Genomic DNA, 27,846 nt, shown 5'->3' with positions numbered 1-27,846 from the left:
ACATTGTAGCATTGATACAAAGTGCTTCATTTATTCCTGTTAATCCTGGTGTGCTGCTATAACTGGGGCTGGAGGGTTTCTTTACTATAAGACTATAGAGTTGTAGTTGCTTGATATTTGAGAGATCTATTCTAGCTTTTTTCAGGCTTTACATTTACTCTCATTTCCTATATTGGGCACTCATATGTCCTTTAGCAATATCTAACCTCCTTATTACCCCCGGTGTAGACTTCCCCTATAGCTCACTGAACTCCATTTTCTCCTCTTTGTTTAATAGTGTGTTTTATTATTTCTTTATTTTTATTCATGATATAAAAAAGAAAAATGTACTGTATTTTATCCTAAAAGAACCAAAAAGCAATGCTAAACACCCAAAAGTGTACCTCACATACACCCAAATTATAGTAACAAAAGGGAAATCTGTACTGCACCAACAAGTGACTGTACAGATTAAAGGGGTAGCAGAGCAAATATCATAAAAATACGACCTGTGTATAAAATGACACAACAATTGCCAGGATATCTAGAATGTATAAAAAATCACACAATGGTGAAGTATGTACAGTAATGAGTGGTTCAGACCCGGAGGTAGAGAACTTACAAGATTATACTGTAGATCAGCGCCTGTCTCCCTTCCAAAGGGTATGTGTACAAAACGGCGTTTCCTTCAGGATGGGTATGCGATGTAGTATAGCAGCATATGCAGAGACCTCCAATCCTCAAAGGCAAAAAGATATATAGAGCAGTATTGTAGTAAAAAAGAGAATTTATTAGTACAAAATGCACTTACATCAATTAAAGGTAAAAACAGCTTGTCTCCACTAAACAAGTGGTACCCAGGAGAAAACGAAATCCCTCTGTGGTTAAATGAACAATAAAAAGCAAAGCCAAAAACATATAGAGTCTCTAGCTGGTATCCAACGCGTTTCGTCTTCTAGACTTCTTCAGGGATATGCAGTAAAGTTCTTATAGTCCTTTCTTTATATAGGGCTTCAAAGTTTTTCGTTTTGCCGCGAACCGGAGAACATACTTCCGGGTTTCGTATTTGCCGGTTGTTGATTGGCCGGACGTGATGACGTGGTACGGCCGTCTGTATAAGAAAAAAGTATTTCCGCGTTCCACTGTGGAGCGCCTGTCGTCCTATCACTTAGGACTGAAAACGCTTCCGCGTTCCACCGTGGAACGCACGGCAATTCCGGCAACCAAAAGGTTGCAGCGAAAAGCCGAGCATCCAGGGCGGAACTACGGAGCGCGAATAGGAACAGATAAAGACTGTATGGGCTCAAGCCCAAAAAACAGGAGGGGGAACCAAAAATAATAAAAAATGAGAGGAACAAAGAATAAATAAAAACGGAAGGAATAAAAATAATAAAAAATGGAAACAAGAACAAGAACAACCATCAGTAAACTATACATAATAATAAAAATACAGATATAAATATATAGGTGTTACAAATACACCCAAAAACTAACACAATAAAATACAAAGAAAATACCAAATAATAATCATATAGGATACATAAAACCAAAAAATACCCTAAAAGACTAAAAATGTATCAAAAGAATCACTGTATTTTATAGACTACAAAAGCCCCCCTAGATCAATATCCTGGTTGAGGCCCATATTTAGGGTATTTAACGTATAGATCCAGAAGGCTTCTTTTCTAGCTAGGTCATTAATTTTACTTCCTCCTCTCCAATTTGTTGTGACCTGATCTATTCCAATGGCGACAAAAGTCGACCATTGAAACAAACTACAGGAGTTGCAATGATTAGGAACACTATGTTCCACCTTATGTGTCCTAATGTTGTTAAAATGTTCTCGAAGGCGAGTATGCAAAGTTCTGATGGTCCTACCCACATACTGGGCACCACATCCACACTGTAAAAGATAAATTACATATGTGGATGTGCAGTGTACAAATTTCTTTATGTTGTATGTTTGGTTGGTGTAAGATCCTGTAAAGGATATAGTCCTTCTTTTTTGGTGGGTACATGTGGAACATGCCCCACATTTATGAAAGCCTGGCGTCTTTTGTGACTGGAGAAAGTTCAATTTTGGACTTTTCAACAAATTTGGTAAGAGACTAGGTGCTAATTTATTTTTTAAGTTGTCTGCTTTTCTGTATATGACTACAGGTTTTTCTGGTATCTTATCTCCTAAGATGTCGTCTTTTTTCAAAATGGCCCAATGTTTTTTGAGAACTTTTTCAATTTTTTTAGCCTGAGAGCTATACTTTGTAATAAAGGCAAACTCCCTATGGCCGTCAGTAGTTTGATTTTTACATCCTATGGTTTTATTCTTGTTTTTATCTTTATCCATTAAAAATTCTGCACGTTCTCTATTTTTTATTTTTATAATATCTTTTTCTATTTGATCTGCATTATAACCTTTTTCAGCATATCTGTTTAGTATTATTTTTGATTGTTCTTCGAACATCTGTACATTAGAACAATTTCTCCTCATTCTAGTTATTTGGCCCTTTGGGACATTGTTAAGCCATATTGGATGGTGTAAACTGGTCTTTTTTATAGCGGTATTGCAATCGGTCTTCTTAAAGAAAGTTTTGGTATGAAGAGTCTCATTTTCTATGTATAGAGTTAGGTCCAAGAAATCTATGGTAGTAGTACTAATATTGAAAGTAAAATTAAGATTGTATTGATTTGAATTGATAGTATCAATAAAATTCTTCAAACCCTGTTCCTCTCCCTCCCAGATAATGAGCACATCGTCAATGTAGCGTCGCCATAGGACGAGGCTGCCCCCCGGATGTGGTCCCAATTGGATGCATGAATCCTCCCAATGGGATACATATAAGTTCGCAAAACTGGGGGCAAACCTCGTCCCCATGGCGACGCCACACTGCTGTAAATAAAAATTCGAATCAAACCAGAAAAAGTTCTTGGTTAAAACAAAATGAATGCAGGACACCAAAAAATCAACTTGCTTAGAACTTAAAGTGTGTTGTTGGATTAGAACGTCCCTGATAACCTCCAAACCCTTAAAATGGGGGATATTGGAGTACAGGGAGGTAACATCCACCGTGGCTAAAATATAAGAAGATTTCCAGGTAAAAGATTGTAAAGTTTGGAGAATATGAGTGGTGTCTTTTATAAAGGAAGGACATAAAGAAACAAAAGGCTTGAGGAAAAAATCCACATATTCGGAAAGGTTACACGATAATGAGTTGATCCCACTAATGATTGGCCGACCTGGAGGGGTCGTCAAACACTTGTGGATCTTAGGAAGGAAATAAAAGATCGCTATCTTACATGTTGGATTAAAGATATACTGGAATTCTTTGGGAGAAATAATCCCTTGGTCTAGACCTATTTGGAGTAAAACTCTAAGATCCTCCAAAAAGGACTTGGTGGGGTTTTGTACAAGTTTTTTGTAGGTGGATTCGTCCTCTAGAATTCTGTAGGATTCCTGCATATAGTATGTTCTGCTCATGATGACCGTCCCCCCCCCTTTATCGGCCTCTTTTATGACTAAATTATGATTCTTTTTAAGGTGATTGAGAGCCTGTCTTTCTCTATTAGTTAGGTTGTGTTGAGAGTCGCTATGTTTCCAATGGATTTTATCGAGGTCATTCTGAACTAAATCATTAAATACCTCCAAATACTTTCCTTTTTCATGTGATGGATAGAAATTGGACCTTCTTTTCAAAGATGAAAAAACATTGGGACAGTCCTCTAAGGGACATTCGGATATATCTGTGGTATCTATATGTGTAAGGGAAAAATTCTCATTTGTTTTAGTCAAATTGCGTTTTTCAAAAAAACGTTTTATTGTTAATTTCTTTAGGAATTTTTGGTTGTCCAAAAAGAGGTCAAAAGGTTTTATCCCAGTAGTCGGAGCGAATTTTAAGCCTTTTTCTAATAATGTTAATTCCTGAGTGGTTAAATCTACGCCTGATATATTAAAGATTCCCGATGGATTTTTGTTTAGGGTGAGTGTATGGTTACTGAGAGAAGTGAGTCGTCCAGATCCTCTAGTTCCATATGAGGGCGTTTCTTTTTTGGGGAGCTTAGTAATTGGAATCTGTTTTTTGTACTTGGGATGCTTTCTTTCTTTTGGTTTTGCCCCTTGTCTAAAAAAACTGGGGAGAGGTTTTTTGGAAGACTATGAACTTCGTAATTTTTTTCGGTGTTGCTCATTTTGTGTTTATTTCTATTTTTATCTTCTCTAAAGGTGTTCCCCTTAGCATCTGAACTTTGATGTTTATAAGGTTCAGAGGTTAGTTGTGGAGCATTTTTTTGTGCAAAAACCTTTTGTTCTCCTTTTTCTCTCCTATTTTTGGACCAATTTCTAATTTTTCCTTCTTTATAATCAATTTGATCTCTTCTAAATTTGCTTGCTTTAGTATTAGAGATTCTATCGTCCACTGTTTTTATTTTATCTTTTAAAATTTTGTAATTGTCATCCACAACTCTAACATCTTTGTGTGAAACTATCTCTTTTTCCAAAAGTTGAATTTCATTTTCTATGTTTTTTAATGATCTCTTTTGGAATTCAATCAAACTTTGGATATATCTTCTTGAACAATCATCACTGGCCTTAAACCATTCATCTGTTAATGTTTTATCTTCCATGCCATACGCAGGAGTTTTTAAAATTCTAAGGCCTCTAGGGATGATATTAGATGCTAAATATTGTTCTAAGGAAGTAATCTCCCACCATTTTTTTGTTTCTTTTTCTAATAGAGATTCTAGTTTTTCAAAATTCTTTGAAAGGGAGTTATCTGTTTGAACAATTTGTTGATGAAATAATAGATTGATTCTTTTGTTACGTTCTTGTCGCATTTCATGATAGACATTATTAGATGCCATATGGGAATACAGTAACAAGTGAGGAATAATAAACCAAGATATAAAAAAGAAAAATGTACTGTATTTTATCCTAAAAGAACCAAAAAGCAATGCTAAACACCCAAAAGTGTACCTCACATACACCCAAATTATAGTAACAAAAGGGAAATCTGTACTGCAGGCTTTTGTAGTCTATAAAATACAGTGATTCTTTTGATACATTTTTAGTCTTTTAGGGTATTTTTTGGTTTTATGTATCCTATATGATTATTATTTGGTATTTTCTTTGTATTTTATTGTGTTAGTTTTTGGGTGTATTTGTAACACCTATATATTTATATCTGTATTTTTATTATTATGTATAGTTTACTGATGGTTGTTCTTGTTCTTGTTTCCATTTTTTATTATTTTTATTCCTTCCGTTTTTATTTATTCTTTGTTCCTCTCATTTTTTATTATTTTTGGTTCCCCCTCCTGTTTTTTGGGCTTGAGCCCATACAGTCTTTATCTGTTCCTATTCGCGCTCCGTAGTTCCGCCCTGGATGCTCGGCTTTTCGCTGCAACCTTTTGGTTGCCGGAATTGCCGTGCGTTCCACGGTGGAACGCGGAAGCGTTTTCAGTCCTAAGTGATAGGACGACAGGCGCTCCACAGTGGAACGCGGAAATACTTTTTTCTTATACAGACGGCCGTACCACGTCATCACGTCCGGCCAATCAACAACCGGCAAATACGAAACCCGGAAGTATGTTCTCCGGTTCGCGGCAAAACGAAAAACTTTGAAGCCCTATATAAAGAAAGGACTATAAGAACTTTACTGCATATCCCTGAAGAAGTCTAGAAGACGAAACGCGTTGGATACCAGCTAGAGACTCTATATGTTTTTGGCTTTGCTTTTTATTGTTCATTTAACCACAGAGGGATTTCGTTTTCTCCTGGGTACCACTTGTTTAGTGGAGACAAGCTGTTTTTACCTTTAATTGATGTAAGTGCATTTTGTACTAATAAATTCTCTTTTTTACTACAATACTGCTCTATATATCTTTTTGCCTTTGAGGATTGGAGGTCTCTGCATATGCTGCTATACTACATCGCATACCCATCCTGAAGGAAACGCCGTTTTGTACACATACCCTTTGGAAGGGAGACAGGCGCTGATCTACAGTATAATCTTGTAAGTTCTCTACCTCCGGGTCTGAACCACTCATTACTGTACATACTTCACCATTGTGTGATTTTTTATACATTCTAGATATCCTGGCAATTGTTGTGTCATTTTATACACAGGTCGTATTTTTATGATATTTGCTCTGCTACCCCTTTAATCTGTACAGTCACTTGTTGGTGCAGTACAGATTTCCCTTTTGTTACTTATTTTTATTCATGTTTATGATTAATACATTTATGGTTTTTAAAGTAACAGTGCACTCTGACCAATATCCTATTAGTGTATTCTGGACTCCTTTGTCCTAGGATAACTTTCTGTTTTCTTCTTCCAATAAATACCTCTATTCTTTCAGAGTCAAAGCAATAGCCAATAATTCCCTGTTCCCAATATCATAATTTTGTTCAGCTTTTGAAAGCTTGTGAGAAAATAAGCCAGAGGGATGAAGAAATTTACCATGAGCATTTCTTTATGATAGCACAGCCCCTATTCTTTTCTCAGAGGCATTAAACTCAAGCACAGATGGTGGAGAAGTATCTGGGTTCTTGATGACTGGCACAAAAGCAAATTATTTCTTAAGCTGTTCAAAAGCAGCTAAGGCATCAGAAGGCCAGGTACGTGTACATTGGTGATAGGTTCCATAAAATAAGAAAAAACCCTTAATAAATCTTCAGTAGTAACTTGAAAATCCAACAAATCTTTGGATGGCTTTTTATCCCTTGGATATTAACCACTCTTGTACTGCAGTCAATTTTTTGTAATCCATACTAAACCCAGAAGCAGAAATAATATAACCTAGAAATTGTACTTCAGTCTGGTTGAAGATACTTTTTATAGCTTACGATATAAACCATTCGCCAGTAAGGTTTTAGCACTTCATTTACATTCATGTGATGTGCCTAGACATCAAGTGAATATATAAGTATGACATCTAAGTATACAAGGATGAAATAATGTATATACTTCTGAGGATGTCCTGGAAAGCAGCTGGGGCATTTTGAAGATCAAAAGGTACTACAAGGAATTTGCCTGTCTTAAATTCATGTCCCTCTCTGATTTTCACGAGATTATAGGCACTTCTGAAATCAAGTTTGGTGAAGATGGTTGACCACTTGAGTCTATCAAAAGCTCAATTATGAGGGGTATCAGATATGCATTTCTAATTAGTTATCTTATTTAGACCCCTCGATGCAAGGTTGTAGATGCTCTTCCTTTTAGAAACAATGAAGTTCCTGCACAAGCTGGAGAAAATGATTAAAATCCTTGGAGAGAGCATCTTTGATATATTCCTCCATAATCATACTTTCATTCAAAGACAATTGGTATACCCTGCCTTTAGGCACAGTCATATGGTCTGTGTGGAGGTATTGTGCCAGTGCGTTTTTTGTTAAAAACCTCTTTCACCTTTAGATCGTGTGTTGGAACCTCAGGAGCCAGTGGTTTTAACTTTAATAGTATAGAGAGGCAGAAGCAATGCATTTTTTTTTTTAAAACTCAGAGCACCAGGGCAGAATTACACTATGAGTTCAGTTAACGAGGGGAATATGAGTAATAATTATCAATCCTAAAACAACAAGACGAGGAGGGGAGAATATAACCTGGAAAGCAATGTTCGTTGTGCAAAGCTCTTAAAAAGAGAGTTTCTTGTGATAGGTCAGCATCATTCTCTCTATGCAAGCAAAATAGTGCATGTGAGGCATCGCACGCAATACTTAGCCACTTTTGCATCAACAATTCAGGGCATCTAACACCATAAAATGGCATAGCCATGCAGTGACTGGCATAAAAATTGAATACTAAATTTTGTTAACTCTAGGAATGCTCTGCAAAATGATGCATGGGTACAGGAGGCTCTGTAAAATGACTCAAGGGCGCATGATGCATGGTAATATGTTGCAATGGTGCAGTGGCAGAAAGTCCTCAATTGGGGGTATTTAATAAATTCCTGTTGGATTAACCCCTTAGCACCTATTAAGTAAATCTACAATGAAGATTGTAGGCATAAATCTCCCCCAAGAGTTCAGACATCACTCCCTCCAGGGTATAAGCAATATTTGAGGGATACATCTTTCAAAATGCTCCAACGGTGGATAGATTTTGACAAATTTCATTCAAAGTTTAAGCAGAGTCTGGAGTCTCCATGGAGACAGCATTAAATACTCTAAGTCCAACTATTGGATCTGTTCTCTTGGGGGAAAGTAACATTCCTTGAGAAATTATAAATAAATAAATAATTAGTTATTGCTGCAATTTAGTAAGATTTGATACAGGCTACAACCACACCCCTTACCTTCCAATGAGCATTTCAAAATATATTTGGCATATTTTGTGGCTGTAAATTAATCAATGCCCACTTGTATGGAGATGATAAATCTATGAGGAACCTGAACTGGATACATGTGAAAGAGGTATACTAAGGGAGATTGTTCCTTTTGTTGTATTGTCATTATTTTGTTTTATGATATAGCACTAAACTCAGAGAATGTGTCCTACAAGCTGCTAAGGTAAATGAGGGTCTGCCAAAGAGATCATAATATCACAGACATTCCCAGTCAGAAAGACATTGAAGATGTATGCCAATATGTTTGGGTTACTTCTTCTAACAATATTCAGGGATTTCAGGTCCAAGTCTTAAGTTGGGTAGATAATAACATCCCTGTCTGGATCCTTTGGATATAAAGAATTTGGTGAGAAGAAACCTTCTGAGAAAGAGATCATCATAGATGTTAGCATATAAAAGTTGGATGGCTGAAATACGTGATATGGGTAGTCCAAATTGTTTCAAGGTTTCACACATACATTTCTAGAGGACCCTGTTGAATGCTTTTGCAGCATCCAGGGAGACCAACATTTGTTTGTGAGTAATGTAAAATATTGAGGAATATTATAGTATTGTTGGAAGGTTGTCAGGCAGAAACAAAGGCTATCTTATTATCATACAAAATATAGGGTAGAGGTTTTGCTAGCCTGTTTGCCTAAAGTTCTGCATATATTTTGGAATCAATTTAATTATGAAATTGGATGAATGTTCTCACAGATCAGACTTTTGTTAATGGGAAGTTGAGAGATTACCTGTGAGATGTGAGATTTCCTCTTCCAAAATAGTCCCTTCAAGGATTTTGGCTTTTTTTGTGAGGGAAGCCTGTCTAGAAAAGTGTTCATAAAAGTGAGAGATGGTTGTATAGTGACTATGACTTTATATATGTTGTAAAGGGAAGAGTAAAAATTGGCAAACTCCTCTGCCACCATGGCTGTTTTACGAATCCTATGTTGGGCAGAAGATTTGACATATGGACGATAGAAGCCAACCCTAAGAATTACATTTACAGGCTAACCAAGCCCCTGCTTTATTGGTCTGAGAGTAATAACGCTGTTTAAGCCATTATAGGTGCTGCTCTGATTTGTGGAGCTGTAACTCAGCAATTGCTTGGTTGATTTGAGATAACCTGATTCCTGAAACTTTAGATTCAATGTCCTTTAATTCCTTTTCTAGCCTCATAAGCTGCTCTGTCTGTCATTTTTTATGGCCGCATGCTATAAAGATCAACTTGCCCCTGGTCAGAGTTTTGTAACTAAGATGTCTGAAGGTGGGAAAGTATAATCATTTGTTGATGGTTATTCACTCTTCCAGGCATCAACCCCCCATCCCCCATGTGAATGCCACTAGTTCTGTGAAAGGAGGACTCATTATGGGCAGATGTGTTTACTATAAAATCTGCAGGTAAAGACTCCACAAATAATAGATCTTCATCTCTTTCATGATCTCTTTCATGCATTTTTTTAAAGGGTCTCTCAGGGTAAAATGTTTGGCATGCATTATGTGTTTTAACATTAATTATGGTATAAGTTACATTATTGATTCAACAGGTAATGACATGGTACGATCCTTTGCTATCTGAGCATTTTGAAATTTGATTAAATGCAATACATTTGTGAATTAAAATCAAAACTCCACGATTCTTAGTGAGGGTCACAGAGTGATGTCTAATTGGGTATGCCTGAGCTTGACACATTAGGAGCTTAATCTCAGAAAGGTGTGTCTCCTGCAAAGAAATAATATGAGCTTTTGTGTGCATCTTGTATGGTTTGTTTATAACTTTTGAATTTATAGACATAAAATCAATATCCATCACAAAAGAGGCCAAATATTGGCAAGTGGTCGAAAAATGTACCTTCACAAAAAACATACAGAACCCCAAACATATGGGTTGCTTAGAGGCTCAGAGATGTTCTATACTGTCACATCAGATACATCAGTACCCAAGCAATGGAGCAATCAAGCAAAAAACAAAAGCTAACAAAGCTTTGTACAGTAATACTTTGTAAAATAACAAAAAGCAAACTAACCACTACAGACATTCAACACTGAGAGAGACATTGAGGGACGGGTGAGGCCAACATACTGTGTATTGTAGTTTAAATTAAATAGTGATACAAGAAAGCATTATTGACACATACACATGCTACCTTGATTCATGATTGTGTGGTAAAAACTCTGTCTACCATCTCTAGTTATAAGATAATCAGAACTACTTTATCTGTGTGCTCAGTAATTCAGAGTTTCATTGGGCATGAATGAGTATCTTCAGGACGTGGCTTATTAGCTAGTTTGACTGTGGAATGAAACCAGGACATCCCATTCATCTGATTTTAGGTTTATGCTAAGTAGTGTAGTATTTTGAGAGTGTAATTCCAGATAGGTGGGGAGCAGATTTAAAATATGCCCATTCTCCTCACCATCCCAGCTCTACCACGTGCCTGCAAAAAAAAAAAAAAAAAAAACTGCAATACTTTCCAGAGCTAAGCCCCTTGCCCTAAAATGACACTACCTTCCTTGCTTCTTCTACACCTAAATAAATAAATAATAACGACATCAAAATGTTGTAGAATAGAGAGAGTAAATCTCTAGTGGTTAAAACTACTGAAAGAAAATGTATATTCTCTCAAATATATTCACAAGCTAGCTCAATTTCTTTCTATACCCTGCACCCTGCAGAACCAGAACACAATCCAACACAATGTTGCTAGTTCACTGTCTCTGTGTTCAATGTTTGACCTGTGGAAAAAATAAATAAAAGCCTCTGTGCTAAACAGGCTAAAGCACTAGTAGCAGGCAGGCAGTCCATTTCTGAACTGACACTACCTTCCTTCCTTTTTACAAAATGACCAAAAAACCAATACATTTGGTAAGTTTGGGGTATATCCAAAGAGAAAAAAATGTGTAATAATAAAATAAATATTTTTATTTCCAAGAAGAAATGTGCAACTGATATCAAGTTGCAGTCTCATATTGTGTATATATATATATATATATATATATATATATATATATATATATATATATATAAATAGGAAATAAATGGAGCACTCCTCGTGCATTTTTTCAAAATATATTAAAGTGTACAATCAATGTTTCGACCCTCCTGGGTCTTTATCAAGATCAAATAACAAAACTTACAGTGCATCAATATATACCAAAATAAATGAGTGACTCGCGCCCATCCATGTTCCCGAACCCGGAAGTGATTGGTCCCGTGTGCGCATGCGCATAGATGTAATGCGTGCGGTGATGTCATGCATGATGTTAGTGCGTGAAGGGGAGTGTTCAAAACTTAGTGTATCGTGACCATAGAGACATCCCCACTCACCTCCTGTGCGATATAGTGTATAAGAAAAATGGAAGAATCTTGAGCCAGAAACGAAATCTGCCCAAACAAATTTGAATATGCAACAAAGTACTGGGCATCTAATGAACGCTCAATTACCTAAGGCATATAGAAATTGCTATACCAAAATGAAACAGGAATAAATATGAAACAGTATTCTGGTAAAAGGTCTTAGATGTTAGATATTGAAAACATAGGGTAGGTGGAGAAACATAGAATCCAAAAAAATCTAATCAAGTGAGATGTAGAATAGCTCAAAAAGAGGAGAACACACATAATGAGAAGAACTGTGAAAACATGCAAAGTAAAAAATACAAAGAGCACACAAAAAGGGATGTGAGAAAAGGGATGTAGTGTAAGTCTGGTATATATGTGAAGTATGTAAAATATAAGGTAGTGTGCAGCCCACAGAGGATGTGCTGTGAATGTAAAACTGAGGAGAGAGTGTGAAGATGTGTGTGAAAAAAGCCCCAGAAGAGTATAAAGACACCCTCTCTATATACCAGAACCTATGTAGAGATATACATACAGTAACCCAGATAGTAGATAATGATAACCAATAATCAAAAAAGACAACACATCATAAACAAGAGATGTTAGTAACCATTGGACTATCACGCTAAATATGCAGCCACTGGTTCCGAATATAGAGTAATAATAGCTCTCCAACAGAGGATGATATTTAAATGTTACATTGGTGACTGCAGCCCATTAGATTGTCACTAAAAAATAAACAAAATGGGCAATGAAAAAATAACTAAGCATAATGAGAAAAAAATATATCTCTAAACAAGACTCAAATTGTCTCCTAGTACGATGACCATACAGGGAGTGCAGAATTATTAGGCAAGTTGTATTTTTGAGGATTAATTTTATTATTGAACAACAACCATGTTCTTAATGAACCCAAAAAACTCATTAATATCAAAGCTGAATATTTTTGGAAGTAGTTTTTAGTTTGTTTTTAGTTATAGCTATTTTAGGGGGATATCTGTGTGTGCAGGTGACTATAACTGTGCATAATTATTAGGCAACTTAACAAAAAACAAATATATACCCATTTCAATTATTTATTTTTACCAGTGAAACCAATATAACATCTCAACATTCACAAATATACATTTCTGACATTTAAAAACAAAATAAAAACAAATCAGTGACCAATATAGCCACCTTTCTTTGCAAGGACACTCAAAAGCCTGCCATCCATGGATTCTGTCAGTTTTTTGATCTGTTCACCATCAACATTGCGTGCAGCAGCAACCACAGCCTCCCAGACACTGTTCAGAGAGGTGTACTGTTTTCCCTCCTTGTAAATCTCACATTTGATGATGGACTACAGGTCCTCAATGGGGTTCAGATCAGGTGAACAAGGAGGCCATGTCATTAGATTTTCTTCTTTTATACCCTTTCTTGCCAGCCACGCTGTGGAGTACTTGGACGCGTGTGATGGAGCATTGTCCTGCATGAAAATCATGTTTTTCTTGAAGGATGCAGACTTCTTCCTGTACCACTGCTTGAAGAAGGTGTCTTCCAGAAACTGGCAGTAGGACTGGGAGTTGAGCTTGACTCCATCCTCAACCCGAAAAGGCCCCACAAGCTCATCTTTGATGATACCAGCCCAAACCAGTACTCCACCTCATCCTTGCTGGCGTCTGAGTCGGACTGGAGCACTCTGCTCTTTACCAATCCAGCCACGGGCCCATCCATCTGGCCCATCAAGACTCACTCTCATTTCATCAGTCCATAAAACCTTAGAAAAATCAGTCTTGAGATATTTCTTGGCCCAGTCTTGACGTTTCAGCTTGTGTGTCTTGTTCAGTGGTGGTCGTCTTTCAGCCTTTCTTACCTTGGCCATGTCTCTGAGTATTGCACACCTTGTGCTTTTGGGCACTCCAGTGATGTTGCAGCTCTGAAATATGGGCAAACTGGTGGCAAGTGGCATCTTGGCAGCTGCACGCTTGACTTTTCTCAGTTCATGGGCAGTTATTTTGCGCCTTGGTTTCTCCACACGCTTCTTGCGACCCTGTTGACTATTTTGAATGAAACGCTTGATTGTTCGATGATCACGCTTCAGAAGCTTTGCAATTTTAAGAGTGCTGCATCCCTCTGCAAGATATCTCACTATTTTTTACTTTTCTGAGCCTGTCAAGTCCTTCTTTTGACCCATTTTGCCAAAGGAAAGGAAGTTGCCTAATAATTATGCACACCTGATATAGGGTGTTGATGTCATTAGACCACACCCCTTCTCATTACAGAGATGCACATCACCTAATATGCTTAATTGGTAGTAGGCTTTCGAGCCTATACAGCTTGGAGTAAGACAACATGCATAAAGAGGATGATGTGGTCAAAATACTAATTTGCCTAATAATTCTGCACTCCCTGTATAGACAACAGGGACTAGGAACAGGCACATCACAAGCCTGGACTATCTCAGAATTATGTAAATATATACAGCCCCCAATAGAGATTAAGCTAGGTCGTGGTCAAATATCAACATTATAAGGGATAATACCCTGGAAAAAAACAATGTTAATTAAAAAATATATAAAAGTATATACTACAATATCTAAGTATATACTGAAAAATATTGGTGAGAAATCCCTAGTATTATCCAAGTCCAAAATCCCCATATACCATTCATCTGGGATCCAAGAATGAATTGAATGATATATATTAATTTAAGCCTTTCTGGTAGACAGTATCCAATTGTCGTATCCAAAATGTTTCTTTTTCTAGCAGTAGTTTGGAGCGATCACCTTCTCTAGGTAGTTCTAGTATTCTATCGATGCCAATACATTTCAGCGTGGGTAGTCTATGTTGGAATTGGAGGAAGTGTTTTGCCGCAGGCTTGTCGGTTTTCCCATCCCTGTATGCTGTCATGGCCGATCTGTGTCCCCGCATTCTATCTCTTAAAGTTAGGTCCGTTTTTCCAACGTAGAACAAGCCACATGGGCAAGAGATAAGATATATGACGTGACATGATCTGATTGACATGTAATGTAATGGGAGATCTTATATAGTTTGCCTGTGTGTGGATGTGCAAACGTAGTACCCACCAGCATATGCCCACAAGTGACACAGCATTTGTAGCAGCCCTTTTTCCCTGTCTTGGTGGGGAGAATTTTCTCCAATGGCAGATCTGTTCGCATAAGCAAATCTTTGAGATTTCTATTGCATTTGTAGGCTATTCTGGGTGGTCGGAAGGCATAAAGCCATTCCTCTCAAAATCTCCACAGGTATACCCACAGTGATGATAGTAACTCGTGAGGCACATAATTTAAGTATGATATGGATAAAAAGTAATCTTTATTAAATTATACTTGATAAAATCTATGGACTTGTATACAACAAACAACACAAAAGAAAAAATAATATTAGTGATAATGTGCAAGTGATTTAAAAAGGACAGAATCAAAATACTCTGATAAATGAGACTACTCCCACTGCGCAAAAAAATTCTAATATCATTTGACTTATAGCCACCTATGACGCTGGCAGAAGTAAGGTAAAAGAACCCCTCCAACGTTTCTGGCCAATACTTACCAACGATAAGCATCTAAAAGAGAGATTGACCCCCAATGTAGCATTCACAGCCCGTAGGGGAAAGAATCTATGGGATATCTTGTCTCCAAGTCATTTACAATTGAAACAATCTACCACATGGCTTCAGAATCCCGTAACAGGTAGTTTTGGCTGTGGTAAATGTATTACTTGCAAATTTATTAAAAAAGATTCTAAAAAGGTGAAAGACAGTGAGGGTATAGAGGAATTTACAATAACTTTATTTTTTAACTATAACACAAGTGGCCTAGTATACCTACTCATTTGTCAGTGTAACCTGAAATATGTCGGGAAGACTTTCAGGCCATTTAAGAAACGTATCCAGGAACATGTGAGATCCCCCAAAAATATGGTGGATAGCGCTATCTCTAGACACCTAAGGGAAAACCACGATGGAGACTCAAAAGGTTTACGGTTCTGTGGTCTCGAACTTGTGAAAAAAAGCGCCAGAAGAGGCGACTATGACAAATTTCTGAGGCAAAGAGAATCCTTTTGGATTCATAGATTAAAAACTCTGAGCCCAAGGGGACTCAACTAAGGTTTCTCTTTCTCACCTTTCTTGTAATATAATACATATATCTAAACAAAAAAACGAATTAATAAATACCCAAACAGACAACATAACTCAAACTTGCAATATCCACTTCATAGGATGTTCTTTTGTGGCAAATTTCTCTTGTTCCACATTTTTTTACTGAAAAAAGTCAAGTTTCAAAACTCAAAAGGCTAATGCTTTTACATTCTGAAGGATCTAATAAATCCTAGTATGATATATATATATATATATATACGATACAGGCTTTTCTCTCTCCCATTGTCAAACATCATCTTAGTTGAATCCCTTGGGGAAAGGTATTATATTAAATATATACATTTATACATCCCATAGCAACAAGGCTAAGACAATAATAAGGATACCTAAAATAAAATAAAAGAAATGAAAATATACAATAATAAAATAAAATAAAATATTAATAATATCTTGTTTCTACATATATTTTACAAAATGTAATTCTTAAACTCCATTTTGAGCTTCATTTAATACTAAATTTAACAACCAGCCCTCTGCAAACATGAATGTGTTTTTGTACAGAGAGTATTAATCATAGCTCTTGGGAATTCATTTACAATGTGCAATATAAAATTAGATACAATATACACTTTTTAGATTTGGTTACATGATTGTATACTTTGTTTCACTTTTGGAAATATTTATCCTGTACTGTTTAGTGCATCTCTATCAGCTTCATATGGATTTGTTTTCATATTTTTCATATGGATTTTACAGTATACCAGCAGGGTACCTTCCTATCCTGGTGTGAACTTTCTTAGATTGCCTGACCCCTATGGGTTTATTTAGGCATCTGATAGAAATAGGGTATTATTTACACACACTTCTATGCGATAGATTTGAGCGGCTAATTGATTTCCGCTCGCGAAATGAGCCTCACAGCCACCGTCCCGATGACGTCACGTTTGCATGACGTATTCACCGGGGGTGTGATTTCATCCCTTTAAAAGGTTGTCTGGAAACCCTGCAAGGGTCACTCTTGAAAAAGGCGCCTGAGAGCGCTGAAAGGCGCGTCGAGTTTAGACGCTATTCTTTTAAGTTAGGACAGTTTCTTCTATGTAGCCTTCTAATCGTCACTTACTCTATACCACTTTAGAACAACTTTAGGCAGTTTATTTTGCAATAGCTTACGTTAGTGGGCTTCGAGGGGTATTGTTTGAATTTAGATGGAAACTCTACACTTTCATTTTGTATTCTGGGCTTCGATGGGTATCGTTTGAATTTAGATGGAAACTCTCTACTTTAATTTTGTATACTTCCCTAAGTAGCCAATTCTGACACTACTAATACTATTTGTATGCATTTAAGTTTGTTCGGACATTCAGGTTTCTGTTTGTCAATAAGCCATAAGAGAGACTCTTACACTCTTTGTCAGATCTAAGACCTCTACTAAAAATGTATTAACTCAAGTTAGTGCCAAGTCTTATCTGGCTCTACCTATCCTTATGCTTTCATGTGATTGTCTTTTTTTACAATTACACAGCTACAGCGTATCTAATATATCTGGGATTGTATGTCTTACTAGGAGCACTGCATACTTTTGATACAAGGGAGTGCTATCAAATGGACTTTAAACATATTAGAAACATTAAGTTGTTTTTCTTCTGTTATATTCGTTTTGATACATAGGATTACTACCAAACTATGTTGTAATAGGTGGTTTTCTCTTTCCTACCTCCTGCTAATTAGTTGTTTGCCCTAGACACTGGTCCCTAACTTATGTTCCTAGGATATCTGGCATTTTATGTCTTACTAGGGGCACTGCACACTTTTGATACAAGGGAGTGTTATCAAACGGACTTTAAACATATTAGAAACATTAAATCGTTTCCTCTCTATTATATTCGTTTTGATACATAGGATTACTACCAGACTACAGAGGCGGCTCTCTAATTAGGCGGTTTAGGCGGCCGCCTAAGGCCTCGCGCTGGCGGGGGCCTCGCGGCCGCCTAAACCAACTGTGAGCAGAGTGTGTCAGGTCCTCGGTCAGTGACCGAGGACCTGACACCAGGAGGGGGCCCGGCGGCTTGCCCGGTATGCCGCAGTGTGCAGAGCTGCAGACCATGTGACTCGCGAGAATTGGCCAATCAGAGCGTTGCCGCGGGTTACCGCGGCAACGCTCTGAAATCTCGCGAGATTACATGGTCTGCAGCTATGCGGAGCTGCAGACCGGAAGCAGTGGCCACCGGACCACCAGGGAACCCACTGGACCACCAGGGAAAGGTAGGCTCTCCCTCCCCATCACCCCCACCACACTCAGCCTCACACACAGCATCACCCCCCACCACCCTCAGCCTCACCCCCCACCACCATAACCCCCACCACCATCACCCCCCACCACCCTCAGCCTCACCCCCCACCACCATAACCCCCCACCACCATCACCACCCTCAGCCTCACCCCCCACCACCCTCAGCCTCACCCCCACCACCCTCAGCTTCACCCCCCCACCCTCAGCCTCACCCCCCACCATCACCCCCCACCACTCTCACCATCACTCCCCACCACCCTCAGCCTCACCCCCCACCACCATCACCCCTCCCCACCCTCACCATCACCCCCCACCACCCTCAGCCTCACCCCCACCACCATCACCCTAGGCCTCACCCCCACCATCCTCAGCCTCACCCCCCACCATCACCTGTCCCCACCCTCACCATCACCCCCCACCACTCTCACCATCACCCCCCAGCACCCTCAGCCTCACCCCCCACCACCATCACCCCTCCCCACCCTCACCATCACCCCCACCACCCTCAGCCTCACCCCCCACCACCATCACCCCCACCACCCTCAGCCTCACCCCCACCACCCTCAGCCTCACCCCCCCACCATCACCCCCCACCACTCTCACCATCACCCCCACCACCCTCAGCCTCACCCCCCACAACCATTACCCCCACCACCCTCAGCCTCACCCCCCACCACCATCAGCCTCACCCCCACCACCATCACCCCCCACCACCCTCAGCCTCACCCCCACCACCCTCAGCCTCACCCCCACCACTCTCACCATCACCCCCCAGCACCCTCAGCCTCACCCCCCACCACCCTCACCCCCCACCACCATCATCCCCACCACCCTCAGCCTCACCCCCCACCACCATCACCCCCCACCACCCTCAGCCTCACCCCCACCACCCTCAGCCTCACCCCCACCACCCTCAGCCTCACCCCCCCACCCTCAGCCTCACCCCCCCACCATCACCCCCCACCACTCTCACCATCACCCCCCAGCACCCTCAGCCTCACCCCCACCACCATCACACACCACCCTCAGCCTCACCCCCCACCACCATCACCCCCCACCACCCTCAGCCTCACCCCCCACCATCACCCCTCCCCACCCTCACCATCACCCCCCAGCACCCTCAGCCTCACCCCCCACAACCATCACCACCCTCAGCCTCACCCCCTACCACCATCACCCCCCACCACCCTCAGCTTTACCCCCCACCACCCTCAGCTTTACCCCCCACCACCCTCAGCTTTACCCCCCACCACCCTCAGCCTCACCCCCCACCACCCTCGGCTTCATCCCCACCACCCTCAGCCTCACCACCCCCCCACCACCCTCAGCCTCACCACCCCCCCACCACCCTCATCATCACCACCATCCCCCACCACCCTCATCATCACCACCACCCTCAGCATCACTCCCCCCACCACCTTCAGCATCACCCCCCTCACCACCCTCAGCCTCACCCCCACCACCCTCAGCATAACCCTCCGTCACCACCCTCAGCCTCACCCCACTCACCATCACCCCCTCCTTCTCACATCACCCCCTCTCACTCTCACATTACCCCCTCTCACTCTCACATTACCCCCTCTCACTCTCACATTACCCCCCTCACTCTCACATTACCCCCCCTCACTCTCACATTACCCCCCCTCACTCTCACATTACCCCCCTCACTCTCACATTACCCCCCTCACTCTTACATTACCCCCTCACTTTTACATTACCCCCCCTCACTCTCACATTACCATCACCCCCCGCTCCCTGTCACATTACCATCACCCCCCGCTCCCTCTCACCATCAACCCCCCGCTCCCTCTCACCATCAACCCCCCGCTCCCTCTCACCATCAACCCCCCGCTCCCTCTCACCATCAACCCCCCGCTCCCTCTCACCATCAACCCCCCGCTCCCTCTCACCATCAACCCCCCGCTCCCTCTCACCATCAACCCCCCGCTCCCTCTCACCATCACACCCCCCGCTCCCTCTCACCATCACACCCCCCGCTCCCTCTCACCATCACACCCCCCGCTCCCTCTCACCATCATCCCCCCGCTCCCTCTCACCATCACCCCCCTTTCACCATCACCCGCCTCTCACATCACCCCCCTTTCACCATCACCCGCCTTTCACCATCACCCCCCCCATACACACAACACACTTCAAGCAGCTACCCCATACACAGGGTCTCAGACAAAAACGCAAACATGCTCACAGAGACATACATTCACACACACAATGATACTCTCTGTCAGACACACTCTCAGGCACATACACAGGTAGACAGTGCATCAATGTGTATATGTGACACTTTTTTGTTAGTGGGGCCTCATGTTTGCGTTTCGCCTAAGGCCTCATAAAGTCTAGAGCCGCCTCTGCCAGACTATAACATAATAGGTGGGCTTTGTTTTCCTACCTCCTGCTACTTAGTGGTGGTTTGCCCTAGACACTGATCTCTAATTTATGTCCCACTGCTAACAGTTAATATTGGGAATTCTATACATTTATCCCTACATTGAATATGCTATAAGACATAAGCCATTCGAAAGCGTAATATATATATATATATATATATATATATAGGAGTGTGGAATATTCACATTTTCTGATTTAATTCAGCTTCTATATACCTATCTCCCCTTTGCCAGTAGTTCTTAAGTGGGTGTTAAGTGAATAATACTTTATTTACACAATTTATTCTAACTAATTCATTTTGAACTATTCACGTACATCTAAGAATCCATACAGGCTACAAGATTCTGTCCTTTTTAAATCACTTGCACATTATCACTAATATTATTTTTTATTTTGTGTTGTTTGGTGTATACAAGTCCATAGACTTTATCAAGTATAATTTAATAAAGATTACTTTTTATCCATATCATACTTAAATTCTGTGCCTCACAAGTTACTATCATCACTGTGGGTATACATGTGGAGATTTTGAGAGGAACGGCTTTATGCCTTCTATCCTCCTCAATGCTCCGAGGTAATTCTTCTTTTCTGTTATATATTTGGGGTTCATGCCCATCTGTACCCACATAGCCCTATCTTTGGACCTTGGGATTTTGCTTGTCCTAATCGATTAGTCCTCTTTATTACTCTGGGTGGTCTTCTAAATATATTGCTCAAAGTTTGATCAGTTGCCAATATATCCCAACATTTTCTGATATTCTCAGAGATATTGTAACTGGCGGAGTGGAATGTCATGGGTATGGTGATTTTTGCCAATTCTTCATCGACCTTGTTGCCTTCCTTATTATAAATGTCCAGTGCTTTGTTGAATGCTTTTTGAAGGACCAGTTTGCGATACCTCCTTTCCCTGAAGGATGTTCTCATTTCTTCTATTTGATTATGTTGATTCACAGCATTCGAGTTGTATCTTAAAGGACCACTATAGGCACCGAGACCACTTCAGCTTAATGAAGTGGTCCGGGTGCCTGGTCCAGCTAGGGTTAACCCTTTTTATATAAACATAGCAGTTTCAGAGACACTGCTATGTTTATATTAGGGTTAAGCCAGCCTCTAGTGGATGTCTCATTGACAGCCGCTAGAGGGCTTGCGTGCTTCTCACTGTGCTTCTCACTATTTACCAGCAACCATCCCACAAGCTGCAACCAGCTTGTCTCATACACTATGATGGATGCCACATGCAACCTTGAGCCTCGAGCTCTGAGACACTCCATCCTGGATCACTTAGATGAACTGTTTGCTGAGTTATGGTCTTGAATAGCCTGTTGCCTAGGCACCTGCCTTGCCTTAATCCACTTGGCAAACTGCTTCTCACATCAAGGGTGTTGATACCCACATGAGGGCACCATATCTGCTTGTATCCAAAAGGCGAGAGCAGCGGATGCTGCGATATCGTAAGCGGAGGAGTACTAGAAGCCGGAGTTCTACCTGTTCCCGCCGTGGAGTGCAGGGGCCATATACTCCTTTACAGGGCTTGCCTAAGATGCCAGTACAACCACCTTTGAGCTCACTCTCACTTAAATCTGACAACTTTTTCCTGCTCAAGTACCAGTCGAATTGGCATGTCACCACTACGTTGGACTGTGCAGTTTACAAGGAGGGTTTACAAGGAGGTTGACAGGGAGATGCTCTCCTGGCTTGTTTATCTGGCACCCGCTTACTGCAACTTTACTCCCATGCAATACTGTCACTTTTATCACCCATTAGCACGCAGCTTATATTGTCTTTATTGCTAGCATACATTCCATATCCTTTTGATGCTCTGTTTTCTTTGTTATTCTGATATATAAGCAACCTACAGAACTGTTAACTTATAAAATTGTGCTGTTCCTCAATCCTCAGACATTTACTGTGACCTCTTGCTAACACACTTTTCATGCAATCTGCTCGTATGATTTCATTCTGTGTTACTTGCACTGCACTACAAAAATAAAGAACTAAATTAAAAAAAAAACACTGCTTATTACAGCACACACAACTTGGCCATAAATTACAGCAAGACAAGTTAGCATGTTGGTTGACATGGTAAATAATGCCAACATTATTTGTGCCCACCTCTAAAGATAGAATTAAAAGCTTAACAAAGCACCTCAAAAAGTGCACTTGTAGCAACCCTGGCTTACATAGCCTAATAAGTTTTGTGCTACTAAGTGGACTTATCCCTAGGTTAATAAGTTAGAAAAAGAACAGGAACTTTAAAGACTGAGAGTAACAGTTAAGTAATTGAGAGTTAAAATAACACTCCAAAGACACAAAAAACAATCCAGCTTGCTGAAGTGCTTTATGTGTGAAGAGTATGTCCTTTCCTTTTCATTTGATAAAAGTGTTAATTTCAACAGAAACTTGTTACAACTCACCCTACTGTCAGTTGGACAGCCAGTCCTGATACTTTCTGCTAGTTAAAGGGACATTCTAGGCATTGAATCTGCTTTATCTTATTTAACTGGTTATAGTGTCTGGAGATGCCTGGAGTTCCTTTTATTCAGAAATAAACAGTTTTTAATGTTTTTATATTAATGTTAAACAAGAGACCAGCTTATCCTCTCTGTGCTGCTTTGACTAATGATGAATTATTAGCTTGAGCAGCAATCGGTAGATGTCAGCTGACATCTCTCATTGCTGCTGACTCACCAGGAAGTGTGCATTCTCTGCCTTTGCCATACCTCCAATAGGGCCGGACTGTGGTTGGCCAGGAACTCTTATTTAAACAGTGCAAGATGACTCTAGCTGCTATAACCAATTCAAAGAGCTTAAATTGTTATAGTGACTACAATGTCATTTTAAGCTCCACTGATCTAAACTCAAGAAGCAGGCAGTTGCCCAGAGCATTTGCCTTGCCAAGACTTGTCAAAGATTATCCAAAATACAATATCCAATGTACAAAACCTGCTTTTTACCCCTTTATTTATAAAACATTTGAAAAATTAGTCACTAATGACTTAAGAAGTCATCCTACCTGTAGAGATGTACATGGAAGAAGCTTATAAACATCCCACTGACAACTATTTCTATATTAAACTTCTATCTGACCTCCACCCTCAGATTAAAAACAAGGTAAAGATAAATGTATTTTAAACAAACAAAATATACATGTACTAATATTATAAATTTAAGTATTACTGTCATTTATTTCTGTCCAAAATTCACAAAAATTGCAAAAATCCACCAGCCATCCTATTGTTTCAAGTATTAACTTGATTTTATCTAATTTATCTGAACACATATATATCCTCCTCCTGTCATATGCTTGGAATATGAGCCTCCTGCAAATTTTAAATTATTTTAAGTGGAAACCTAATTACATTTTAGTTACTAGTGATGTCCAATCCCTTTACACCATTCTCCCAAATCTATAGAGAATTAACATGATTTCAAAAAAATAAATATATTTGGTTTTATGACTCCAACATCTACAAAAGCAGGTGACAGCTATGGGTGCCAGGTTTGCTCCCAGTTACACCAATTTATTTATGGTGGACTGGGAAGATTCCACTTATTGCCCTATCATCATTTGGAGGAGAACTTGGTCCTATACTGTTGATACATTGATGATTTATTTTTTAGTGTGAATGGCTCAGACATAAATCTTAATAATTTTTAAATCTTTTAAAATATAATAATCGGGGAATAAAATATTGCACTGGTTTTAGTAAAACTATTATTCATTTTTTAGATTTGAAAATGTACTTTGAAAATAACAACATTTTAAACACTAAAATATAGATATAAAAAAAAACAACAACATGCTATAACGTTTATTGAAAGCACAAACATTATTCTCCATGGCTTAATGATATCCTAAATAGCCAGCTGATTTGACTGAAACTGAACTGAACTAACCCTGAAGTTTTTAGGTTTTTACCGAAAAAAAAGGAATTTTATCAAGAAAATATATAGTGCTAAAAAGATTGACAACTTGACAACAGCACCTATCATATTAAATTTCCCCCAAAAAGTAATGAAATAAAATATTAATTAGCATAGGGACATTTCAAAAGAAGATGACACACTGAAAGATATTTTACCAAACAAACCAAAAATTATTTTCAGATGCACCACAAACTTAATAGTATGCCTGACTAAAACTACACCCAAAGAAAAACTACTCAGACCAACACATTTTTAGACCACAAAATATTTTATAAATGTAAATCTTGCACATTTAAAAATACAAGCAAAAGCAATACACACATTTTCAAATTCAAATCTAATCAGTCCCAGAAAAGTTACAATATACATTTTTTATAATTTTTGTGAGTTCACTACCTAAAGAGACTATTTTTGATGAACTTTTTATTACTATACTACTCTATGAGTGTATATCTCTGTTTACCTTTCATGGACAACAACTATATATCATTCTCTTTAGGTGTATATAATAATTATCTATGGGACACTCCATAAATTTAATTAAAATTATGCACACTTGACAGAGTAAATCTGACATCACAGATATATATATATATATATATATATATATATATAGGAAACATGGGGGGATGGTTGCACTCACCTAAACATGCTTAAATGGGGTGCTGCTGGGGGCCATATTATACAATAAATACACAAGATCCAGCGCACTCTCCTATCTACTAAACAGCAACTTCAATGTTGACAGATTTTATTAGTTTGTAAAAGTTTTTTTTAAAAACACCTAATCTAGGCAAAAAAATGGGGATTTAGTTACATTATATGATCATACATTGCATAAGCCTGCCACAACGTCAATGTACCCCATGCAATGTATGATCATATAATGTAACTAAATCCCCATTTTTTTGCCTAGATTAGGTGTTTTTAAAAAAAAACTTTTACAAACTAATAAAATCTGTCAACATTGAAGTTGCTGTTTAGTAGATAGGAGAGTGCGCTGGATCTTGTGTATTTATTGTATAATATGGCCCCCAGCAGCACCCCATTTAAGCATGTTTAGGTGAGTGCAACCATCCCCCCATGTTTCCTATATATATTTGGGAGTCTAGCCAACTCCTTGGTTCTGCACCCCTCCCTGTTACAGGTGCCTCATCTCAGGTCCCTATTTAGCCTTGTACTGCAGAGAGCCTCAGATGGAATTTTTTCCCAAGTAAGTGGTTAATCTCATAAGAGCAGACATTAGACTGTGAGAGTAGGACCTGCCAAAGATGGGGTACATTGACGTTGTGGCAGGCTTATGCAATGTATGATCATATAATGTAACTAAATCCCCATTTTTTTGCCTAGATTAGGTGTTTTTAAAAAAAACTTTTACAAACTAATAAAATCTGTCAACATTGAAGTTGCTGTTTAGTAGATAGGAGAGTGCGCTGGATCTTGTGTATTTATTGTATAATATGGCCCCCAGCAGCACCCCATTTAAGCATGTTTAGGTGAGTGCAACCATCCCCCCATGTTTCCTATATATATTTGGGAGTCTAGCCAACTCCTTGGTTCTGCACCCCTCCCTGTTACAGGTGCCTCATCTCAGGTCCCTATTTAGCCTTGTACTGCAGAGAGCCTCAGATGGAATTTTTTCCCAAGTAAGTGGTTAATCTCATAAGAGCAGACATTAGACTGTGAGAGTAGGACCTGCCAAAGATGGGGTACATTGACGTTGTGGCAGGCTTATGCAATGTATGATCATATAATGTAACTAAATCCCCATTTTTTTGCCTAGATTAGGTGTTTTTAAAAAAAACTTTTACAAACTAATAAAATCTGTCAACATTGAAGTTGCTGTTTAGTAGATAGGAGAGTGCGCTGGATCTTGTGTATTTATTGTATAATATGGCCCCCAGCAGCACCCCATTTAAGCATGTTTAGGTGAGTGCAACCATCCCCCCATGTTTCCTATATATATTTGGGAGTCTAGCCAACTCCTTGGTTCTGCACCCCTCCCTGTTACAGGTGCCTCATCTCAGGTCCCTATTTAGCCTTGTACTGCAGAGAGCCTCAGATGGAATTTTTTCCCAAGTAAGTGGTTAATCTCATAAGAGCAGACATTAGACTGTGAGAGTAGGACCTGCCAAAGATGGGGTACATTGACGTTGTGGCAGGCTTATGCAATGTATGATCATATAATGTAACTAAATCCCCATTTTTTTGCCTAGATTAGGTGTTTTTTAAAAAAAACTTTTACAAACTAATAAAATCTGTCAACATTGAAGTTGCTGTTTAGTAGATAGGAGAGTGCGCTGGATCTTGTGTATTTATTATATATATATATATATATATATATATATATATATATATATATATATGTTTTTGCACTGTACTCTTTTCTTTTGTTGTTTTATTATGTTTATATTCATATATATTTTCTATTTTTTCCAATTATTTATCATATTATTTTATACTTTTTCTAACTAGCATATCTCTTTAATTCTCTTTAAAAAAACAGGAGGAGTCACCTCCCTTAGCTGGTTCTCTATCTTCTATCCCTCATTTCTACCCCCAACCCTTAAGCAGTTTTGATTACACTATGCTTCCAGGATTATTTTATTTGTTGGCCAACCATGGATTCTAGTAAGTCATGTGACTTGGGACCTGGCATCGTCACCATTTTTTTGATCTTCAAGTTAATTTCCACTATATAGCCCTCATTTGTTTTTTACAGTATTTGATATTTTTTATTTTTTATGCTTATTTAATGACAGTTGCCAAGTAACATATGACATAACAACAACTTATAGGAAGAAGAATTGCTGCACTTTTTTTGTTTTGAAAAGGAACATACTGGCTTAATATACTTGTCTAGGTAGATAGAACCAACGAGGAGACACATTTAGAGAAACACTAGGCTTAGTTAGAAATAGCGCAGTTCGGATTAGGTAAGACCCCATTCCAGCCCCATTATGCTAATTGGTATAATTTTCATTTGGCAACATTTTAATTTGTGCTCCCTGTTTAAATAGTTTGTATCCGGGAACCTGTAACTCTTTGTAAAAGTCTTGTTATAGGTGAAAAATCTTAGTGTTATTAATTTGTTTTATCTCCTTTGGACTCTAGTTTTCTTGATGGGGAATATACCACTTATGTGGTATATTTTGCTCTGCACTAGTGAGTATCTTTCACATTTATTTTATACCTTCTATATTACATTGAGCACTTATTTCTGTTTTTATTCACATATATCATCATGAGAACCTCAGCTAACATATTCAAGAGTGGAGGTTATACCACTTTATGGCGTTTTCTGGGAGCCACTAGGAGTCTCCACATAATGTGAATGTATTTCCTACATTCAACACCAGATATACTGCACTATATTTGACTTATTTTCCTCCATCACTGGACCCAGAGAAACACCACATATCCTTAGGTGGGTAATATACCGCCCAGGTGAACAGAAGTAGAGCTAACTGATAGATCTATCCA

The sequence above is a fragment of the Pelobates fuscus genome, chromosome 5, assembly GCF_036172605.1.
Source record: "Pelobates fuscus isolate aPelFus1 chromosome 5, aPelFus1.pri, whole genome shotgun sequence".
In the NCBI taxonomy this organism is placed as follows: Eukaryota; Metazoa; Chordata; class Amphibia; order Anura; family Pelobatidae; genus Pelobates; species Pelobates fuscus.
Note: the sequence above shows the minus strand (reverse complement) of the source record.